The 23069-nt window shown below is 42.6% G+C and overlaps 1 protein-coding gene across 1 annotated transcript in view; it reads left to right on the forward strand.

Moving 5' to 3' along the window:
* Nucleotides 1-7318: 7318 nt before the first annotated feature.
* The window catches only part of LOC126427274 (poly [ADP-ribose] polymerase tankyrase-1-like), a 31630-nt gene continuing 15879 nt past the window's right edge, over nt 7319-23069 (forward strand). The window contains exon 1 of the mRNA XM_050089543.1: nt 7319-7431. The gene's annotated coding sequence lies outside the window, so the exon portion shown is untranslated. The remainder of the gene's footprint in view (nt 7432-23069) is intronic.

Genomic DNA, 23069 nt, shown 5'->3' on the forward strand with positions numbered 1-23069 from the left:
AAATCCGTAAGAGTTCGAGGGGTTGGAGATCTCCTCTAAACAGCAGGTTGCAAGGCATCCCAGATATGCTCAACAATGTTCATGCCTGAGGGGTTTAGTAGCCAGCGGAAGTGTTATCTTAGAGAGTGTTCTGGAGCCACTCTCTAGCAGTTCTGGACGTGTGGGCTGTCGCATTGTCCTGCTGGAATTGCCCAAGTCCGTCGGAGTGCACAATGGACATAAATGGATGCAGGTGATCAGACAGGATCCTTAAGTACGTGTCACTAGTTAGAGTCGTATCTAGACGTATCAGGGGTTCCATATCACTCTCACCGCACTCCCCCCACACCGTTACAGAGCCTCCAACAGCTTGAACAGCCCCCTCTGAGGTGCAGGGTCCTTGGATCCTTGAGGTTGTCTCCGTACTCGCACACGTCCATCCACTCGAAACAATTTGAAACGAGACTCGTCCGACCAGGCAACATGTTTCCAGTCATCAACTGTCGAATGTCGGAGTTGACAGGCCCAGGCGACGCGTAAAACTTTGTGTTTTGCGGTCGTCAAGGGTAAATGAATGGGCCTTCGGCTCCGAAAGCCCATATCGATGATGTTTCGTTGAGTGGCTCGCACGCTGACAGTAGTCGATTGCCCAGCATTGAAATTTGCAGCAATTTGCGGAAGCGGTGCACTTCTGTGACGTTGAACGATTCTCCTCAGTGGTCATTGGTCCCGTTCTTTGCAGGATCTTTTTCCGGCCGCAGCGACGTCGGAGATTGCCCTGTGGTACTCCGCATATTGCCTTTACATCTGTCGATTTTGTTCCGTTAAAAGCGACGTATTGAGTTCTATCTGCAAGGAAATCTTGAATCCAATCGCAGATCTGCTCAGATACTGCGTAAGCCCGTACTTTTTTCATTAAACGGCAGTGCGGGACGGTGTCAAATGCCTCACTGAAATCAAGGAACACGGCATCAACCTGAGTGCCGTTGTCCACTGCGCTGTGGATCTGATGGAGGAACAGAGCGAGTTGAGTTTCCCAGGATCTCTGTTTGCGGAATTCATGTTGACTTTTATAGGGGAGATGTTCATTTTCCAAAAATGTCATAATTCTTGAGCATAAAACATGATGCGTAATCCTACAACAGATTGACGTCAACTATATAGGCCTATAATTGTGTGGATCCGTCGTACGGCCTCTCTTAAAAACGGGAATGACCTGCGCTTTTTTACAGTCGTTAGGCACCTTTCGTTGCTCAAGCGATCTACGCTGAATTACTGCTAGAAGGGCAGCAATTTCTTTTTCATTATCTTTATGCAATCTTATAGGTATCTCATGTGGTCCGGAAGCCATTCCACTATTAAGCGATTGTAGCTGCTTTTCAATTCCGCGATCGGTTACCTCAATGTCTGCCATTTCAGAGGGACAATGTTACCATCTTCTGCGGTGAAACAACTTCGGAAGACCGAATTCGGTATTTCGGCCTTCTCTCTGTTATCATCCGTTTCGGTGCCGATGTGGTCGCTGAGAGAATGAATAGATGATATTGACCCACTTACTGATTCTACATACGTCCAAAATCTCTTAGCGTTTTTAGTCAGATAGGTTGACAACGTCTTACTTTCAGTCATTGAACGCTACTCTCAATGCTCTCCTTACGCTCATTTGCGCTTCGTTCAGCTTTTGTTTGTCAGCTAGGTTTTTACTTCTCTTCAATCTGAGAAGAAGTGCTCTTTGCTTATGTAGCGCTTTTCTAACACGGCCATTAAACCATAGTGGATCTTTCCCGTCCCTTAAAACCTTACTCGGAACATAATTGTCTAGGGCATATTGAACGGCCGGCCGCGGTGGTCTAGTGGTTCTGGCGCTGCAGTCCGGAACCGCGTGACCGCTACGGTCGCAGCTTCGAATCCTGCCTCGGGCATGGGTGTGTGTGATGTCCTTAGGTTAGTTAGGTTTAAGTAGTTCAAATGGTTCAAATGGCTCTGAGCACTATGGGACTTAACAGCTGTGATCATCAGTCCCCTAGAACTTAGAACTACTTAAACCTAATTAACCTAAGGACATCACACACATCCATGCCCAAGGCAGGATTCGAACCTGCGACCATAGCAGTCGCGCGGTTCCGAACTGCGCGCCTAGAACCGCGAGACCACCGCGGCCGGCCGTTTAAGTAGTTCTAAGTTCTAGGGGACTTATGACCTAAGATGTTGAGTCCCATAGTGCTCAGAGCCATTTGAACCATTTGAACAATATTGAACGATTCCTTTGAATTTTTTCCGTTTCTTCTCCACATCTTCGTCCTCATCACCGAACCTGAAATTTGTATCCTGTCACCGTTGCTGAGCAAATATATCTTCCTTCCTTTCTTAACATTCCTTGTACGACCAGTCGTCATAGATGCTGTCACAGCCTTATGGTCACTGATATCTTCCTCTTCGTTAACTGATTCTATAATTTCATTCCTGTTTGTTGCCAGGTGGTCTAAGACGGTACCCTCTCAATTTGGTTCTCTAACTACCTGCTCAACGTAAATTTCGAACAAGACATCCAGAACAATACCACACGAATCCCTGTCTCTATCACCAGTTTTGATGGCATAACACTCCCAATCTCTACGTGGCAAGTTGAAGTCACCCCCTATTACAACGGCATGATCAGGAAAATTACAAATGATATTCTGCAAGTTCTGTCTGAAGCGCTCTACAGCTACAGATCCTGACCCAGGTGGTCTATAAGAGCATCTGATCACCATTTTTAATAGTTCTTTGATACTCAACTTCGCCCAGATTAATGCACATTCGCAATCCGTGATAACATCGCTAGATTTCATCGCATTATTTACTGCAATAAACACGCCGACACCATTGGCGAATAACCTATCCTCACGGTAAATATCCCAATCTCAACTTTGGATTTCGTTGTCATTGACGTGTGGTTTCAACCAGCTTTCTGTCCCCAATACTATCTGTGCATTATAACGTTCAGTAAGCGATGCTAAATCTGGGACCTTTTCTTAGATGCTCCTACAGTTTACTAAAATCGTGTTAATCTTTTCTCTCTCTTCTTGCATTCACACACTCAAAGAGGAATATTGGACGTGACGAAAACTCAAGAAGTAAACTTCCTGGCAGATTAAAACTGTGTGCTGGACGGAGACTCGAACTCGGGACCTTTGCCTTTCGCGGGCAAGAGCTCTACCAACTGAGCTACCCAAGAACGACTCACGCCCGGTCCTCACAGCTTTACTTCTGCCAGTACCTCGTCTCCTGCCTTCCAAACTTTACAGAAGCTCTCCTGCGAACCTTGCAGAACTAGTACTCCTGAAAGAAAGGATATTGCGGAGACATGGAATTTAATCTGCCAGGAAGTTTCACATCAGCGCACACTCCGCTGCAAAGTGAAAATCTCATTCTGGAAACATCCCCCTGGCTGTGGCTAAGCCATATCTCCGCAATATCCTTTCTTTCAGGAGTGCTAGTTCTGCTAGGTTCGGAGGAGAGCTTCTGTAAAGTTTGGAAGGTAGGAGACGAGGTACTGGCAGAAGTAAAGCTGTGAGGACGGGGCGTGAGTCGTGCTTGGGTTGCTCAGACGGTAGAGCACTTGCCCGCGAAAGGCAAAGGTCCCGTGTTCGAGTCTCGGTCCGGCACACAGTTTTAATCTGCCAGGAAGTTTCATATAAAGCGCACACAGCTTTACAGAGTGAAGATCTCATTCTGGGAACTCAAGAAGTAGTAAGACTCCTTCACACAGTGAAAGGAAACTTATTTCCTACTAGAATTTCAAATGAACAGCTTCAACTGTTTAAAGAAAATTGCGAAAAAATATAATATAAAATAAAAATATCAGCACTCGGTATGGCCATTTCGGTAACGATATATCTGTATATTGGGCAAGCAGTAAAAGGACCAAAAGAAAAATTCGGAGTAGGTATTAATATCCATGGAGAAGAAATAAAAACTTTAAGGTTCGCCGATGACATTGTAATTCTGCCAGAGACTGCAAAGGACTTGGAAGAGCAGTTGAATGGAATGGACAGTGTCTTGAATGGAGGATATAAGATGAACATCAACAAAAGCAAAACGAGGATAATGGAATGTAGTCGAATTAAGTCGGGTGATGCTGAGGGAATTAGATTAGGAAATGAAGTAGTAAAGGAATTTTGCTATTTGGGGAGCAATATAACTGATGATGGTAGAAGTAGAGAGGATGTAAAATGTAGACTGGCAATGGCAAGGAAAGCGTTTGTTAAGAAGAGAAATTTGTTAACATCGAGTATAGATTTAAGTGTCAGGAAGTCGTTTCTGAAAGTATTTGTATGGAGTGTAGCCATGTATGGAAGTGAAACATGGACGATAAATAGTTTGGACAAGAAGAGAATAGAAGCTTTCAAAATGTGGTGCTACAGAAGAATGCTGAAGATAAGGTGGGTAGATCACGTAACTAATGAGGAGGTATTGAATAGGATTGGGGAGAAGAGAAGTTTGTGGCACAACTTGACCAGAAGAAGGGATCGGTTGGTAGGACATGTTCTGAGGCATCAAGGGATCACCAATTTAGTATTGGAGGGCAGAGTGGAGGGTAAAAATGTAGAGGAAGACCAAGAGATAAATACACTAAGCAGATTCAGAAGGACGTAGGTTGCAGTAGGTACTGGGAGATGAAGAAGCTTGCACAGGATAGAGTAGCATGGAGAGCTGCATCAAACCAGTCTCGAGACTGAAGACCACAACAACAACATATCGATACGTCTGGAGTAGATACGACGCCACTATTTTACATTACATTTCGGAAGAGTGTCGATACATCGGTATTTTTGCAACAGCCTAGTCCCGAGCCTTTGCTTTGGTGAGGATGACGGACCGAACGCCAATGCGTTGTTGACAAACGCCCGGCCAAATCCAATCACTGTTGTTCGTTTGCCTTCGTTGGGCTTGTGTGTAAGTGCTTTCGCAGGAAGTTATCAGTCGATGTACGAGGTTTGTCCGGAAAATACGTATAAAAGTTGAATAATGTCTTTATGTTACAGCCGGCCGTTGTGGCCGAGCGGTTCTAGGCGCTTCAGTCTGGAACTGCGTGACCGCTACGGTCGCAGGTTCGAATCCTGCCTCGGGCATGGATGTGTGTGATGTCCTTAGGTTAGTTAGGTTTAAGTAGTTCTAGGTTCTAGGGGACTGATGACCACAGATGTTAAGTCCCATGGTGCTCAGAGCCATTTGAACCATTTTTATGTTACAAGTTGCAGTCACCGCCAGGTGGGACTACTGCTGTAATCAATCTCATCAACGCTCAGTTCCAGTCAGAGCACTCTGCGTGAAGGTGGGAGTGTGCGGCAGCTTGTTGACAGTTACCCTTTTTCACCTGCCGTCGGCATGGAGCTCTCTCTGATTGAGGAAGAGCGCGTCAACATCAAGTTTCTTGCAAAGCTAGGCAAGAATGGTCGTGAGATTTTCGAGTGTTTGAAACGGGTTTACGGGGACAATTCTCTGAAGGAACCAACCGTGAACAAGTGGTTAAAAAAGTTCCGGGATGGCCGAGAAGAAGTGAACGGTGGCCCTCGCCCAGGACGCCCGTCGACATCGAGTTCCGATGCAAATCTTGAACGAATTCGGGCTTGTATTCTTAAAGACCGTAGATTGGCAGTCAGAATGATTGCTGACGAGCTGTGAATCCTCAAAACAATCGTTCACGAAATCCTGACACAAAAACTTGAAATGAAGACATTGTGCGCGAAAATCGTACCGAAGCTCTTGACGCCAGAACAGAAAGCAAAGAGGGTCGAGTGGTGTGAGGATTGGTTGGAAGCAGAGGAACGAGGGGACTTTCTCAACCCAGTCATCACTGGAGACGAGTCCTGGTTTTACGAATTCGATGTGGAGCTCAAATCTCAAAGCAAGGAATGGAAACTAGCAGGAGAACCGAGAACAAAAAAACCGCGAAAATCAAGGTCCAATGTGAAGACAATGTTGATTGTTTTCTTTGATTCTGTAAGGAGGCTGTTTAGGTTTTTATGTTGGTAACGTCTCGTAGCGCTCTATATGAAAATCACTGACTGTGCTGTGTGCAGTCTGTGGCTGGTATGCATTGTCGGAGTATATGCTATTGTAGTGTTGGGCAGTTGGCTGTTACCAGCGCGTAGCGTTGCGCAGTTGGAGGTGAGCCGCTAGCAGTGGTGGATGTGGGGAGAGAGATGGCGGAGTTTTGAGAGCGGACGATCTGCACGTGTGTCCATCAGAAAGAGTAAATTTCTAATATCGGGTATCATGGACTGATTTATATAGTATGACTTTTGAACACTATTAAGGTAATTACATTGCTTGTTCTCTATCAAAATCTTTCATTCGCTAACTATGCCTATCAGTAGTTAGTGCCTTCAGTAGTTTGAATCTTTTATTTAGCTGACAGTAGTGGCGCTCGCTGTATTGCAGTAGTGTGAGTAATGAAGATTTTTGTGAGGTAAGTGATTTGTGAATTTATGGGTTAATGTTAGTCAGGGCCATTCTTTTGTAGGGATTATTGAAAGTTAGATTGCGTTGCGCTAAAAATATTGTGTGTCAGTTTAGTGTTGATCAGAATTGGTCAAGAGCGAAATGTCTGAGTACGTTCAGTTCTGCTCAGCTGCTTGAAAATCAAATAACGTAAGAGGTTTACCAGCACAATCATTCACTAACTTTTTTAAGGGGACATTTCAATTCTAGGGGCATTGTTCACAAGGAATTTGTGCCTCCCGGCAAGAGAGTGAACGGAAATTTTTACGTTGAAGTTCTGACACGTCTCAGAGCTCGTGTGGCCCGAGTTCGACCGGAGTTGTCAAAAGGGGGCAGGTGGATCCTTCATCACGACAATGCGCCCGCTCGTCGTGCGCGAGATTTTGGCCCGAAGCTCAATCACCGTGACAGACCACCCGCCTTATTCACCCGATTCGGCCCCGTGTGACTTCTTCACGTTCCCGAAATGCAAAATGGTGCTTCGGGGTCGGCACTTGGGAGATGTGGAAGCCATCAAGGCGGAAACGACACGGCAACTGAACAACATCACAACTGAAGACTTTCAGCAATGTTCTCAACAGTGGAAACGGCGTTGGCAGAAGTGTATCGCGTCTCAGGGCGAGTACGTTGAAGGAGACGATATTGCAATACCTGAATAATTGTAAAATAAAGTTATTATTCAACTAATATACGTATTTTCCGGACAAACCTCCTATTACAGGAAATGTTGCAAGAAGCGGTCAGGCCGTGTCCGTTCGGCCGCCACCTCTCTCCCTCCAGCAGTCCAAGACTCGTGGGGGGGAGGGCGGGGCGAGTCATGTGACCGCAGAGGTGCTGCCGCTACAGTTCTGGAACAGTCACTTGCGTGGCGTGGCAGCGGGAGGACGTCGCAGAACAGGCAGCGCTGGGTTCCGTCTCTACAGGATAACAGATTTTTGTGTGTGTATGTGTGTGCGTACACGCCAGGTAGGAGCGCCGATCCATCACGTTACTCACCACCTTCATTGATTCCGGGAGCATATTTACGAGAAATGAAACTTATGCGTACTCTCGACTGTTGCACGATACGTTGCTGGTAGTGGCTAGCCGCGAAATGATAGAACGTCCTGTTTACATGCCACAAAGCGCGGCCACGACGTTCGGATCACGGATTTAGTTTAAGTCCACAGCTCGCGGTCTAGTGGGTACCGTTGCTGCCTCTGTATCACGTCGTCCCGGGTTCGATTCCTGCGCGGGTTGGGGGATTTCTCCGCCCGGGTGTTTGTGTTGTTTCATCATGATTTATGACAGTGGCGAGATCGGAAAGAATGGGAATTTGTACGGGCGCCGATGACCGCGCAGTTGAACGTACCAGAAACAAAACATCATCATTATCACTCCAAACGTTGTATACTTTTAGTAGTTCGCTAGGAGGACAACGTAATTCGTAATTAATAAGGCGTACTGCTTACAAGGAGAGGTCCCTAACGGTCGATCGACTTTTCGAAACTACCTATACGCTGATATAGCTTAAGATTCCATGTATCACACACGCAGACATTCACTCCGGTGAGCCCTCGCTTGCGAGTAATTAACGAAAGAAAAAAAAATCAGAGTTTTGTGTGACACTGAATAGCGCTAAAATACGTGCTTTACATAGCTTGGTTGTGTGGTATAATGGATAGGATGGCAGCTTCACATACAAGAGGTTGTGGATTTGAATCTCGTCAGGTGTTCCAAATTCATTTTTTTTTAAAATCTTTATCGAAATGATTATGATCATTACTTTTATTCAGTTATTTGGTTTAAATGCAATTTTTGAATTCCATTCCTTTGTCACATAAATTTAATCATAATATCCACTCGCTTGCTGTCACTTGCTGTCATTTTTCTTCCTGTCGCTCTTTGCCCGCTTGAAATCTTTGTTCATGTGTTTTTCAACAATTTTATGTATTAATTTTGTTGAAATTGCTTTTATCACCCTGCTTTTTTGTCCACATTATTGCGTTCATTATGTCTATTTATCATTTTGCTTGAATTCCGTTTCGCTTATAAACCTGTCCTTCATTTCAATTTTCATATGCTTTATTTTGTCCATAGAGCAATAGGTATTTAGGCATTAAATCTGTGTATGACAATTACTGTGCAGAAAAACGCACATCTTTTAACGAATATAGGTATTTCACATCATTGTACAAATGTAAATAGATTATTTCGTTTACTGTTTTTCAACCAATAGATTCGAGTTTTCAAATAATTGAATATCATAAGAGTTAAATATAATTGAAATCATATTCACAAAAATTACGATTGGAACAATAATGATATAAAGAAAAAATGAAACAAATGAAAAAGTTTTTGCAGTGATTAAAATGATGTGACAAAGGAATAGAAATGAAAACTTCATTTAAACCAGTTAATCGAATAACAATAATGATCGAAGTAATTTCGATAAAGATTTAGAAATAAAAAAAATTAGTGCAGCTGACATGACTCGAACCCACGACCTCTTGCCTGGGTAAATGTTATCCTGTCCATTATAACACGCGACCACATTACGTAAAGCTGCGTTACTATTGTTACTGAGTGTCACACAAAATTTCATTGTTTTTATTTTTTCGTCATTTACTCGCAACCGAGGGCCCACCAGGGTGAATGGCTGCGGTATGGCAAGTGGGATCTTAACCTAAATCACCGTATATTTCAAGGAGTCTATCGCACCGCTGGGGACCTCTCCTCGTTAAAAAATTCGAGAATGTCGCAAGTGAAGTTTTAGCGCGTCACACAAGTGCCAGTGCATTGCCATTCTGGCCAGGAAGGTGGCGGCGGTCAAGCGTTTATTTAGCGCCCAGTCTCCGAAATCCGTGAATCTCTGGATCAAGTAGCGGCCAACATTTTTTTTTATTGCATATATTTTGCAACACTGGTCATATTACTTCACATACGATATTTGAAAGGGCAGAGAATGAAAACATTAATAGGTGTTTTTGCATGAGCTTTGTAGAGTTTGTAGGTAACACGTGACGTGTTCTTTTGCCAGTCTCGCTACTCCTGTCTCCAACGAAATATACTTGTCTTTGGCCTTCTTTTCGACTGGGTCATTATCCTCACCATCGGAAATTTTTCGGCTCCACAGAATAGACTTTCATATGCTTCGGCGGAATGAATGAGGTCGTCAATAAAAGTTCATGCAGTAATAAGTATCTTTAGTCCCAGCACCTCGCCGGTACACCAATGAAGTTTTTCTGGAATCGGCATTGCATCCACAGAAAATCGTAGCTGATGCTTCTATATCAGTAAGGTCCCACGAAGGAAATTTTTAAATGACGTTTAGCAAATGCATTATGCATTGAATTTTCATGACATTCATCGTCTACAGTAGTCGAAGAATCGGTTTATCACCTCCATTTTCGCAGTAAAAATATAAATTTTATGCTTTTCTTTTATCCATTCTGGATCAGAGGTCGTGGTTGTGAATGTCAATGTTAAAAAAATATATCGGCTCAACCACTTATTTATAGTGTAAAACACTAAGATTGACGCATTTCGAGAGTCAAGCGTCCACCATCAGAATAGTAAAAAGTAAAAGAACCTGTTAAAACTCGCTGACACGGCCCGCCTAGTATCTCTAGACATTAAAAACCTTTATGCGAATGTGGTTCAAATGGCTCTGAGCACTATGGGACTTAACATCTATGGTCATCAGCCCCTAGAACTACTTAAACCTAACTAACCTAAGGACATCACGCAACACCCAGTCATCACGAGGCAGAGAAAATTTATGCGAATGTGCTGGTAAATGAGCCCGTTAAGGTCGTCACAGAAAATTTACTTAAGTACAAAACACTGTCTCAGCAAGAAATAGTCGAATTCATCGAACTGTTAGAATTCGTTCTGAAATATAATTATTTTTCTTTTAACAATAAATGTTATATGCAAAAAGATGGACTGGCTATGGGTTCCAGTATATCTGGAACCACAGCAGACATCTTTATAAATCATTTGGAAAAAAGACTCCTCGTTAACCCGCAACATCCCGTGGATAAAATTGTATATTACAAACGCTATGTAGATGATACGCTGCTTCTTATTAATGGAAAAGAAAAAAGAAGTCGCAGAAACAGTAAATAAATTTAACGAGTTACACGGAAAAATTAAATTCACTGTGGAAGAAGAGGAAAAATGGTGAACTGCAATTTCTCGACCTAAGTATTGGGAAACGAAATGGTAGGCATGTTTTTAAAATATTTAGGAAACTAACCACAACTGATGTGTTGATTCAAAATAATTCCCGCCATCCTAATAGCCAGAAACTTTCTGCTTTTAGATCTTTGATAGAGAGAGCCTTTAGAGTCGCTATGAATGAAGAAGACAGAATGACTGAGCTGAGCATCGTGAAACAACTAGCCAGAGCTAACGGATATCACCAAAACGTTGTCAATAAATTAATACGACAGAAACAGCGCGCGAATGCAAGGAAAAATACCGCAAAAAATATTACTTCGGTGATATTTCACAAAAAGTGGCTAACATTTTCAAACCTTTTAAAGTTGATACCGCTTTTCAGACAAATAATACGCAGCGATTTAAACTAAGAAATAATTTACAGCAGGAAAGCGATAAATATGAGAAAGCTGGGGTCTATAAAATTCAGTGTAACACGTGCAAGGCAAGCTATCTAGGCCAAACTGGTAGGTCCTTTAAAGTACGTTACAAAGAACATAGCGGTGCTTTCCGGCTTAATAATTTCGAAAAGTCAGCTGTAGCCACGCATATTTGGGAAACGGGACACCCCATGTTGGGAACAGATCAGGATCTCGTTATTTTACATAGACAGGACAAAGGAAAAAGCTGGATCTACTAGAACAGCTGGAAATTACGATACATAGCGTGGATGATCAGAACACACTGAATGAACAGCTAACTGGTGATACAAATAACTTTTTCAAACATTTCACTGGTTTCTTTTAGTAACTACATTTTTAACAATTGGCACGATACCATCATTTCCTGAGGTCCTTGGAAAATGTATACGTTATCTGTTTGTATCATCTCTGTGACTTCCTTGTTTACTTGCGCGTGAGCTCACTCGCGTTTCAGTGTCGTGTTTGGCTACGTGGTGTGTGGTATCAACGAAGACGAACGGGCGGTTTACGACGACAGAGGAGAGAGCCATGTGGTTAGATGTTGAACACCATAGGCGACACCATTTTAGAGTTTTTTATATTTTGACGACAATGTGGAGATGCACCTTGAAAGACACGGCTGCAACAAGGGAAGTAGCCACGATGTTTTAATTTTATTATCAGTTTTATTGTGCCTGGTGCATGTTCCATTTTAGCGAGTTTTAACAGGTTCTTTTACTTTTTATTATTCTGATGATGGAAGCTTGACTTCCGAAACGCGTCAATCTTAGTGTTTTACATTATAAACGAGTGGTTGAGCCGATATATTTTTTAACATAAATTTTGAGACTTAAAAAAAATCGCACGTGTCACTATTCGTTCTTGTTACATTAGCTACGCTAGTTAACTGGCCAATAGCGCCGATCACAGTGTCTGCCGGTCAAAGCATCATGGCGCAAAACAGCTCTGTGTGCCTTGAAGTTGTAAGGGATTTCGCAAATCACAATAGGTATACATTTTAAGGAAAACATGATACGTTTGATCATTTACTTATCGATGGTTATTAATATAATATTTGTTGTAATAATCAAAACTAGCAAACAGCCAAATACGATTGGACATTTAAGTAAAGTTCGCGCAAGTGCACGTGCCTTTTTTATTATGTTATCTTTGAAATGCCATATATCTGAAATAATAGGACCTATGTTGAAAAAAAATTACCTTTAGGAAAAAAAATGAGGACTTCGATCTTTTTTCTTTTTTAACGTGTGTATACTTTTTGTTACAGAATAACAAATTACGTTTTACAAAACACCATACGTGTTACGTTTTTCAGTACGATAAATTGATCTCTCTTGCTAGTGTCCAGGTCTTTGTTTTCGTGGGTCTCTTTAATTTGTGAGTGTCCCTCGAACAACGTTCGTTAGTGCTTGCTTATTCAGTTTAGCACAATAACATAGCTTTTTGTGAAAAGGAGAGCAACCGTTTATACGTGTAACTAGAACGAAATCAGAAAAGATTGAACGCAATAAGGAGCTAAATTACACAAAAGAAAAGAAAAACAATAACAATAGTAATATCTTTTCACTCAGAATACTAGTTTGGCTATAGTGATATTTTGTGTCGTCTATGTTTTCTATTTTGAGGCCTACATAAATGGGATGGAGAGCAAATAATTATTTTTCTTTTTTTCGTATGGTATGGGCAGTTATGGTTCTGTGTATTGTTTTTACAGGTTTACTAGCACATGGATGCAGGATATTTCCTGGTTTTCACTATATATTAAAAAAAAACTTTCAGCTTTAAAATGATGTGGTATTTCAACTATTTGTTGTGGCGTGGCAAGACAGCCAAGCCACTAGGAGGAAGCCGAAAGGCACGCGTTTAAGCTCACGCAGGCTGGCGTGAGGTCTGGAATAGGACTAGGACGTTATAGTAGCAAGAAAAGTAGGTAGCTTCTGGAATACTTAACTTTAGTCCATAATTGATGAACATCGGTCTGACGGTACATGAATCACAAGATAAATAGCAAATGATAATGGCGCCTTGCTAGGTCGTAGCAAATGACGTAGCTGAAGGCTATGCTAACTATCGTCTCGGCAAATGAGAGCGTAATTTGTCAGTGAATCACCGCTAGCAATGTCGGCTGTACAACTGGGGCGAGTGCTAGGGGGTCTCTCTAGACTAGACCTGCCGTGTGGCGGCGCTCGGTCTGCAATCACTGATAGTGGCGACAAGCGGGTCCGGCGTATACTAACGGACCGCGGCCGATTTAAAGGCTACCACGTAGCAAGTGTAGTGTCTGGCGGTGACACCACACTATTTACATATTAGGTCTAAGCACGGGGAAGCAAGAAACACATTATATTAGGTCATGAAACAAAACACTTAGATCGACAGTATGAGGAACAACACATTCGGAGGCAGTGGACAGAGTAAACGTAAAACAAATTTGATAAAAGTGCTGAGCGAAAGTAAAAGATAATGAGAGAGGAGAGACAGTCACGGTGAAAGAGAGGGCATATTTAAACATGTAAACACTGATTTCCGTGGTAAGCACTAACTGATTTCACTGCGAAGCTGTAATGATAGTCTGGTAAACAGTTTGGCACAGGTGCTGTCTACACACCAGGGGAAATGAGACACTCAACAAAGATGATGATGGTACTCTGCCCGTCAACACCAACATTGTACTGTTGTTGACTGGAAACATGTTGCCTGGTCGGACGAGCCTAGTACTAGAATCTCATGAATCCATGGACCCTGCATGTCAGCAGGGGATTGTTCAAGCTGGTGGAGGCTCTGTAATGGTGTGGGGCGTGTGCAGTTGGAGTGACAGGGAACCCCTGACACATCCAGATACGACTCTGACTGGTGACACGTATGTAAGCATCCTGTCTGATCACCTGCATCCATTCAGCCCCATTGTGCATTCCGACGGACTTGGGCACTTCCAGCAGGACAATGCGACACCCCACACGTCCAGAACTGCTACAGAGTGGCTCCAGGAACACTCTTCTGAGATGAAACACTTCCGCGGTTCTAGGCGCTACAGTCTGTAACCGAGCGACCGCTACGGTCGCAGGTTCGAATCCTGCCTCGGGCATGGATGTGTGTGATGTCCTTAGGTTAGTTCGGTTTCATTAGTTCTAAGTTCTAGGCGACTGATGACCTCAGAAGTTGTCGCATAGTGCTCAGAGCCATTTGAACCATTTTTTTAACACTTCCGCTGGCCACCAAACTCCCCAGACATGTACATTACTGAGCATATCTCGGATGCCTTGCAACGTGCTGTTCAGAAGAGATCTCCAGCCTCTCGTACTCTTACGAATTTACGGACAGCCCCGCAGGATTCATGGTGTCAGTGGACCAGCAGACTCTACTCCAGTCACTAGTTTAGTCCATTCCATGCCATGTTACAGCACGTCTGCGTGCTCGCGGGGATTCCGACGCTGTATTAGGCAGGTGTATCAGTTTCCTTGGCTTATCAGTGCATGATTTTTCGTTTTCAGAGAGTTCACTTCAGTGCATTTTCTCTTATGTTAGGCGACACTGAAAAACTTTCTACCATTACGATGTTGAGGTTTTGTTGCATTCAAAACATAACCATTTTGAGTTGTCATTCTTTTTCATGAAGTAGGCTGTTATACACTAAGACCGTTAAGTGTCATGATATTAAATTGTGAAATGAAAGAAAAATAGTCAAAGGAGGCACGTGGCATTGACGGATGTCACCAGCTCAAGGCCGGAAGACGTAGGGCATTGACCCTGGAGATGACGCAATGCGGCCAAACAGGTGGAATCGTACTGGATGTAGGGTTTCAGGGCGGAGGAGGGGGGGGGGGGGGGGGGGGGAGGATCATCATCATCATCATCATCAGTGTTCTGCCTAAAGGCAGGTTTTCACATGGTAGTTTTCCAGCCTGTCCGGTCTTCTGCCATCGTCTTCAGGTCCGCATAATTTCCTCTTCCCTTTATGTCGTCTATCATCTTGTATCTCCTTCTTCCTCTCAGTCTTCTCCCACAAACCAATCCTTCCAAAGCATCTGCTATCAAGCACTCCCTTCTCAATGAATGTCCCAACCAGTTCTTTTTCCTTTCTCATACAACCTTCAGCAGACATGTTCTCTCACCAACCCTCTCCAATACTCTTTCATTACTCACTCTTTCCATCCAGCTTATTCTCTCCATTCTCCTCCTCATCCACATCTCAAATGCTTCTAACCTTTTTTCATCCTCTCGTCTCAGTGTCCATGTTTCTGCCCCATGTAGTGCCACACTCCAGACAAAACATTTGCCAGGTCTCTTCCTTAGTCCTTTATCTAATTTGCCACATAAAAGTCTCCTCTTTCTGTTGAATGCCTCCTTCTCTATGGCAATTCGAGCTTTTACCTCCTGGTGACATCTCAAGTCTTCAGTTATTGTGCTTCCGAGGTATTTAAATACACTTACTTGGCTAATGGCAGATTATCCTATTTTAATACTGGACAGTCTGCGTCTTGTACTGATGACCATACTCTTTGTTTTTGCTGTGTTTATTTGCATCCCATATTCCTCACAAGCTTCATTCACATCTTTGAGCATGGTATTCACTGTCCGCTCACTTTCTGCCACTAATACCATGTCATCAGCAAATCTTATACATTCTCTTTCCGCCAATACATATTCCTCTTCTCCCATCTAAACTTTTCGCAATAATCTCTTCAAGGTATACGTTAAACAACAGTGGGGAAAGGCAACAACCCTAACACCTCGTCCAATGCTGCTTCCTTCCGACATTTCATTTCCAATCCTTATCCTTACTTTCTGGTGTAAATATAGATTCTGTATCAGTCGTCTCTCTTTCCAATCTACTCCTTCCTCTTCAAGATATCCATCAGCTTGTTCCACTGAACTCTGTCAAACGCCTTTTCCAAATCTATGAAAACAGCAAAGATTTCTCTACCCTTTTCCATATATCTTTCCCCTATAGTTCTTAGCAGGCCAGTAGCATCTCTTGTTCCTTTTCCTCTTCAAAATCCGAACTGCTCCTCTGCAATCCCTCTATCCAGCTTGCCAATCAACCTTCTATTCAACACTCTCAGCAAGACTTTAGCTGCATGAGAAATTAGACTGATGGTCTGGTGCTCTTCACATTTTTTAGTGTTTCTCTTTTTCTCTATTGGTATCATAACTGTTGCAGCGAAGTCCTCAGGCCATTCCCCTTTGTCATATATCTCGTTACAGAGCTAGACTATTTCTTTTCTTGCCTTGTTTCCCAGACTCTTCAACAGTTCTGCTGGCAAATCATGTATTCCACATGCCTTCCTATTCTTCATCTCCTTCCAGCGCCTTTTCTACTTCTGCTTCCAAGATGGTAAATCCCTTTCCATCACATATTGCTCCGCTTCAACCTTAATTTCGCTCTGCATTTCATCCCCCTTATACAGACATTCAATATATTCTTGCCATCTGTTCAAAACCTCCTGTGGTTCTTCTGCTAGAATACCATCCGCTCTTTCTATTTCCATGTTATTCCTCTTTCTTTTACGTTCAAAAACTATCTAACTATCCAGTCTATACATCATTTCATACTTTCCCTCTCTCCATTTTCTCTATTTCGTCGCAAGGGAGGGAAATATGGAACAGCATGGCTGACGCACATGTGGAGCTCGCAATTTCCTTGGTGCCCCACTAGGCCTGAGCGGGTTTTTCCACGCGCGTGTGTGACGTAATTTACGCAGAAGTCAAGGTACTGGTCGGTGCTGGCCACGCGGATGCGTTACTGGCGCAGCGTGGAGCGTAGGGAAATCCCGTCAGCGGTGCGTCTGTGAAAGTTGTGGCAACATCTCGTCATAGCTAGTTCAGTATACAGTTGTTAGTTTCGTTCGCTGCGCACGCCCATTCTAGATCTGTTTCATACCTTTTTTGAACTCTGAACTTCTGTTTCTTTTCGTATTCTATTCAGCGTCCGTGACCGGTAATTAAACTGTATTTCATAGTTTCGTAAATTACATAAAATGACGTGGTATGTAATACATACATCTTTTCAGGTAACAAAACAGCATATCAGCTTACTTCCTATGTCGATAAACCGCAGAAGACATTCTTCTAAAAAGGCAAGATTTTTTTATTACACATGCAAAGGAGGTGGCCAGTTTCTGTCTTTATTTGATCCAAGGTAAAAGAGCATGGTCAATGTTATGGAAGGCAGACCGACTTAACAACCGAATGAAGTCCGCATTCTACAATCAAATGTCTGGTGTCACATTTTGTAAAGAGAATACAATAACTTCTACAATAATATTTCAGTGCTACAAGGAGGCGCACGAAAAATCGGCCCCGAGTACTAGACTGCTCTCATTGCCGCTTACCAATCGTCATCTATTGTTTCGAAGTTGTTGTTTCCATTAGCTTATTTGTTATTTCCTCACTGCCTAATTATTACATGTTTATCTATTCTGCTCGTAGCCGTCAACAAATCCTGCGTAATTGGCGGGCCGGTTTTTCGTGCGCCACTTTATATTATTTCTCTGCTATCAGCCACTTAACGCTACAGTTGGCTAAACGAGAGGTTTTGCAGAATCACGAAAATTACAATTGTGTGAGAATTCTGTTACGAATAAAAACTCTGTACTCCTGGGTGGAGGCAAGCCCCCCTCTTCGTCCCCTCCATTGTAATGTTGATGCATTAAGTTGTTTTGAAAGCGGTGCTGATATTCAAGACAGTAAAAGCGGGTTAAAAGCTGTGAGCTATCTGGGGAAGTTAACCTTCCATTACTGACCAACTGTTCCACCAGGTATCCAGTCTAGTTTACCAAATTCCCAACCAGACTAACATTAATTATAATTTTTTAATAGTCATCTTACGACAACCGGTGATATATAAAGAGAATTTAAATAAAAAGAAATAAATCAGTTTATATTTGGCCATTTATTTTAACATTGATCATTATTCCGTTAAAATTTCACCATATTAACTTGATTCATAACTAAACTGGTGCCTTACTTAGTATTGTGAAAATGTGAGTTTGTAATCTTACAGAACACATCAAATATGGAGCCAAGATTGGGAGACTGCATACAACACTGCATTCATAAAATAACACACGACGAATGTTGAAACATATGCAAGAGGAAATTAATCACAACCAACCGATTCAATTTTCACCCAAAGAAGTTACGTTCGTAGCGCAATCCTGTCCGTCATGAAATTACCACACACTGGTGTGCTAAATTCATACTAACTCTCTGTGAAATCTTCCCCAAAAAGAATAGCTGAGGGCTACTTTGATGATTACACCACATGCTTCACGTGGTCAACTTGATTTACACAAAGAGTGTAACTCCACAATAATTTTGATAATTAAAATAAATTACACCGAAACGCAATTTACAAAAGAAAAACCTCGAGCTGGTTACTATTGTCTTACTATTAACCTTATGGGTCAAACAATTGTATAAGCACATAGTACTGGTCTCACAAAATGCACCCCACGTGGGTTGAACATAAAGAAAAGTTGCTATATTGAAAAATATCGTCAAGACGAGACGTTATAATCTCACACACATTCCCATTTAAGATTGATGATCTCAGAGTTACTGATAAACACGTGGTTCTACTTTACTCACAAAGTAGTCACAAAGCAACTACTGGAAGACGGCTTCAATTTTGATGACACGCTGACGTGCATATAGAACAAAAGGGAATAATAGCGGCAAAAGTATCAGAGATTGTTGAGTTGATTACTTTTGCTCCCTTCAAGGACGTGTACCACGACAATATCGTTGCGCTAAATTCCTCGAATGAAGACTAGTTTTCTTAGTCTAAAAATGGAATTGTTGACATTTTATTCTTGAGTACATTTCAGTGTACACTGTTTATAGATACTACTAAAATATTTACTGTCAGTGCTCGCAAATGGCTCTGAGGACTATGGGACTTAACATCTGTGGTCATCAGTCCCCTAGAACTTAGAAGTACTTAAACCTAACTAACCTAAGGACATCATACACATCCATGCCCGAGGCAGGATTCGAACCTGCGACCGTAGCGGTCACGCGGTTCCAGACTGAAGCGCCTAGAACCGCACGGCCACACCGGCCGGCAGTGCTAGCAAAGATCTGACTTCTGTTTCTGTCAGACTATCCCACCTTTCTGCCAAAACGACTGCTGTAACTGCTCACAACAACTCTCTCTCTCTCTCTCTCTCTCTCTCTCTCTCTCTCTCTCTCTCTCTCTCTGTTTGTATACTCTTCGTCCCGTGCGTCGTGCATACATGCGTGTTTCTGCGCTTCCATGATCATTAGTTCGCAGTCCAGACGATCCATTTCGTTACGTCATATAAAGCACAACGAGAAGGCTGCAGTGAAGTCAGCAAACTGAACGTCGAACTGCATAGTTACCCACCTGCCACAAGCAACACTTGCGTACAGGGTGTTCCACGAAGTTATACCGACTACTCCGCTTGTCATATCAGTGGCGATACATTGCGCAGACACGTCTGCACCGTCTTAATTTTGTACTAAACACGTTTAATTATACGAAATACAGTAATTATTAATGGAAATAATGAAAAAACGCACGCGAACGGAATGTAAGTAAATCACCGATTGCTTGCTGTACTTCCTATGCAGGCAACAGATTCTTCGTCATCAAACCCGCCGCTCTAGCTCAGAGTAAATATCTCTGGGGCGAGCATTGCGTTCTGCGCATGTTGTCACCATTAAACCAGGATTGTCACGTGTTTTCGGGACTTCGCTGTGCGTGTGTGCTTTCCTCAGCGTTTGAAGTTTATATTATCAAGAGTTTTTGTTGTGTTCTCACCGTTTGTTGACAATGTAAAAACGATGGTGAGTTACTACGGATTGCTACGGATACAAAGAAAAATATGCGAAAGGAGGGATAGTAACTTCTCATGAGTACTATGTTTAAAAAATTCGAGACGCATTATAATTAAGGCTTTGATTCTACTATTTTCTACGATTTTATGACTATATAAGAGATTTAACGGCTCGTACAAAAGCATTTAAACAGTCGCTTCCCTTCGTAAATTTGCTAGTGGAACAGGAAAGGGAATGGTTAGTTGTTTCAGCAAATACTATCCTCCCTGCATTTATCAGTGACTTGTCGATTATGTATATAGATTTGAAAGACGGGAGACAGTTAAATTCAATAGAGTGGGAGTCTGTAATTGTCTTCCTATAACATGTGTGTCCAAACCTTTTGTTTACTATAAAGTTACAGTAGGAGACCATGTTAAGTGTGTCTAGGACAAGGAGAATGATTATGTGTGATTTATATTTTAGTTTCTCGAAGGATGAACAATGAGTAAAGACGTGGCTCCAGAAAATGAAGAGGAGTAATTTTGTCCCCACAAAATATTCCAAAGTATGTTCAAAACACTTTGAAGAGGAATGTTTAGAAAGACAAAAATTTGGACGTGTGTGGCTGAAGGTAGATGCTATACCAACTATTTTTAGTTTTCCACAGCACCTACTACCAATTTCTGCATTCAGCTTAAATACATTTTCTGCACAAAACAAATAAAAAACACAATAGTGTAGCTAATCAAAGTACACATTCATCTTCTTTGCTGTATTTTGCCTTCAATTTATTTTCTTCGCCATTTGACTAAGAAGCGTAAAATATTAGTAAACATGTCCCCAAACTGTTTCATTTGTGTCACTTTCCACTTCCCTTAATGGTGTTGTATACGTTGATTGTTACAAGACCAACTGTATTTGCTTTACAGTACATTTATTCTCCGATCGCCCTTTTTCCCGCTTCTGACTCAGTCTACTATTTATTTAATAAACTGGGAGCAAGTACGTAAAATGCGTTAAATAAACACTCCAAAGTGTCACCAGTAAGAAACATTGTGCTTTAGGTCGCAAAAATGAGAAAATAAATACGCAGAAATAGCAGAAACAAAGGACGAATTAGCAGGCATAGAATCGCTAATGTGTGGCAAATTCGGTGTTTTTCGGACACTTGCAAAAGTACTAGCGTCTGGCAAGTCGTTTTGCAAGACTATCACTTCAAAAGTGTATGTCAGGCTTTGTAATAATACAGGGTGTTACAAAAAGGTACGGCCAAGCTTTCAGGAAACATTCCTCACACACAAATAAAGAAAAGATGTTATGTGGACATGTGTCCGGAAACGCTTAATTTCCATGTTAGAGCTCATTTTAGTTTTGTCAGTATGTACTGTACTTCCTCAATTCACCGCCAGTTCGCCCAATTTGTGTTGACATGCGACTCATTGCTCTACAGTACTAGCATCAAGCACATCAGTACGTAGCATCAACAGGTTAGTGTTCATCACAAACGTGGTTTTGCAGTCAGTGCAATGTTTACAAATGCCCATTTGATGTATGGATTAGCACGGGGCAATAGCGGTGGCGCGATACGTTTGTATCGAGACAGATTTTCAGAACGAAGGTGTCCCGACAGGAAGACGTTCGAAGCAATTGATCGGCGTCTTAGGGAGCACGGAACATTCCAGCCTATGACTCGCGACTGGGGAAGACCTAGAACGACGAGGACACCTGCAATGGACGAGGCAATTCTTCGTGCTCAGAGAAGTTGCTGCTGTACAAGGTAACGTTGACCACGTCACTGTATGGAGAGTGCTACGGGAGAACCAGTTGTTTCCGTACCGTGTACAGCGTGGGCAGGCACTATCGACAGCTGGTTGGCCTCCACGGGTACACTTCTGCGAATGGTTCATCCGACAATGTGTCAACCCTCATTTCAGTGCAAATGTTCTCTTTACGGATGAGGCTTCATTACAACGTGATCAAATTGTAAATTTTCACAATCAACATGTGTGGGCTGACGAGAATCCGCACGCAGTTGTGCAATCACGTCATCAACATAGATTTTCTGTGAACGTTTGGGCAGGCATTGTTGGTGATGTCTTGATCGAGCCCCATGTTCTTCCACCTACGCTCATTGGAGCACGTTATCATGATTTGATACGGGATACTCTACCTGCGCTGCTAGAACATGTGCCTTTACAAGTACGACACAACATGTGGTTCGTGCACGATGGAGCTCCTGCACATTTCAGTCGAAGTGTTCGTACGCTTCTCAACAACAGATTCGGTGACCGACGGATTGGTAGAGGTGGACCAAATTCTGTGGCCTCCACGCTCTCCTGACCTCAACCCTCTTGACTTTCATTTATGGGGGCATTTGGAAGCTCTTGTCTACGCAACCCCAGTACCAAATGTAGACACTCTTCGTGCTCGTATTGTGGACGGCTGTGATACAATACGCCATTCTCCAGGGCTGCATCAGCGCATCAGGGATTCCATGCGACGGAGGGTTGATGCACGTATCCTCGCTAACGGAGGACATTTTGAACATTTGCTGTAACAAAGTGTTTGAAGTCACGCTGGTACGTTCTGTTGCTGTCTGTTTCCATTCCATGATTAATGTGATTTGAAGAGAAGTAATAAAATGAGCTCTAACATGGAAAGTAAGCGTTTCCGGACACATGTCCACATAACATATTTTCTTTCTTTGTGTGTGAGGAATGTTTCCTGAAAGTTTGGCCATACCTTTTTGTAACACCCTGTATAAAAAGCCGTATCATACCGAAAACTATCAAAAATCGAGTGCATCTGAATTTTGACACCTATCGCAAAGATAGCTGGTTTATTCCCGGTATCAAATGGATAATGTTAAAATGTCTGCGCAACATATATAAATAATCCACGACACGTACGAAAAGAATCCGTCTGTACTAGGGATGTAGTGACATTCTAAATATATAGGGCGCTATACGGACAAACACAGGACGTCCCGAGAACACGTGACCAGACCGGCAATTATTTTGACAACACAAAATCTGTTCAGCGCATGTGAATGCTAACTCCAGAGATATTTACTCTATGTTCTTGCTGGAAGGCTGACGGATCATAAAAACTCAGCGCCTTTCTCATTCGTGTGTCCAGTGTCCAGCGTGAAAAACACGCCGACAAAATGCAACCCAGCACATGCGCGCCGCGTGA

This window comes from Schistocerca serialis, chromosome 11 (assembly GCF_023864345.2).
Source record: "Schistocerca serialis cubense isolate TAMUIC-IGC-003099 chromosome 11, iqSchSeri2.2, whole genome shotgun sequence".
In the NCBI taxonomy this organism is placed as follows: Eukaryota; Metazoa; Arthropoda; class Insecta; order Orthoptera; family Acrididae; genus Schistocerca; species Schistocerca serialis.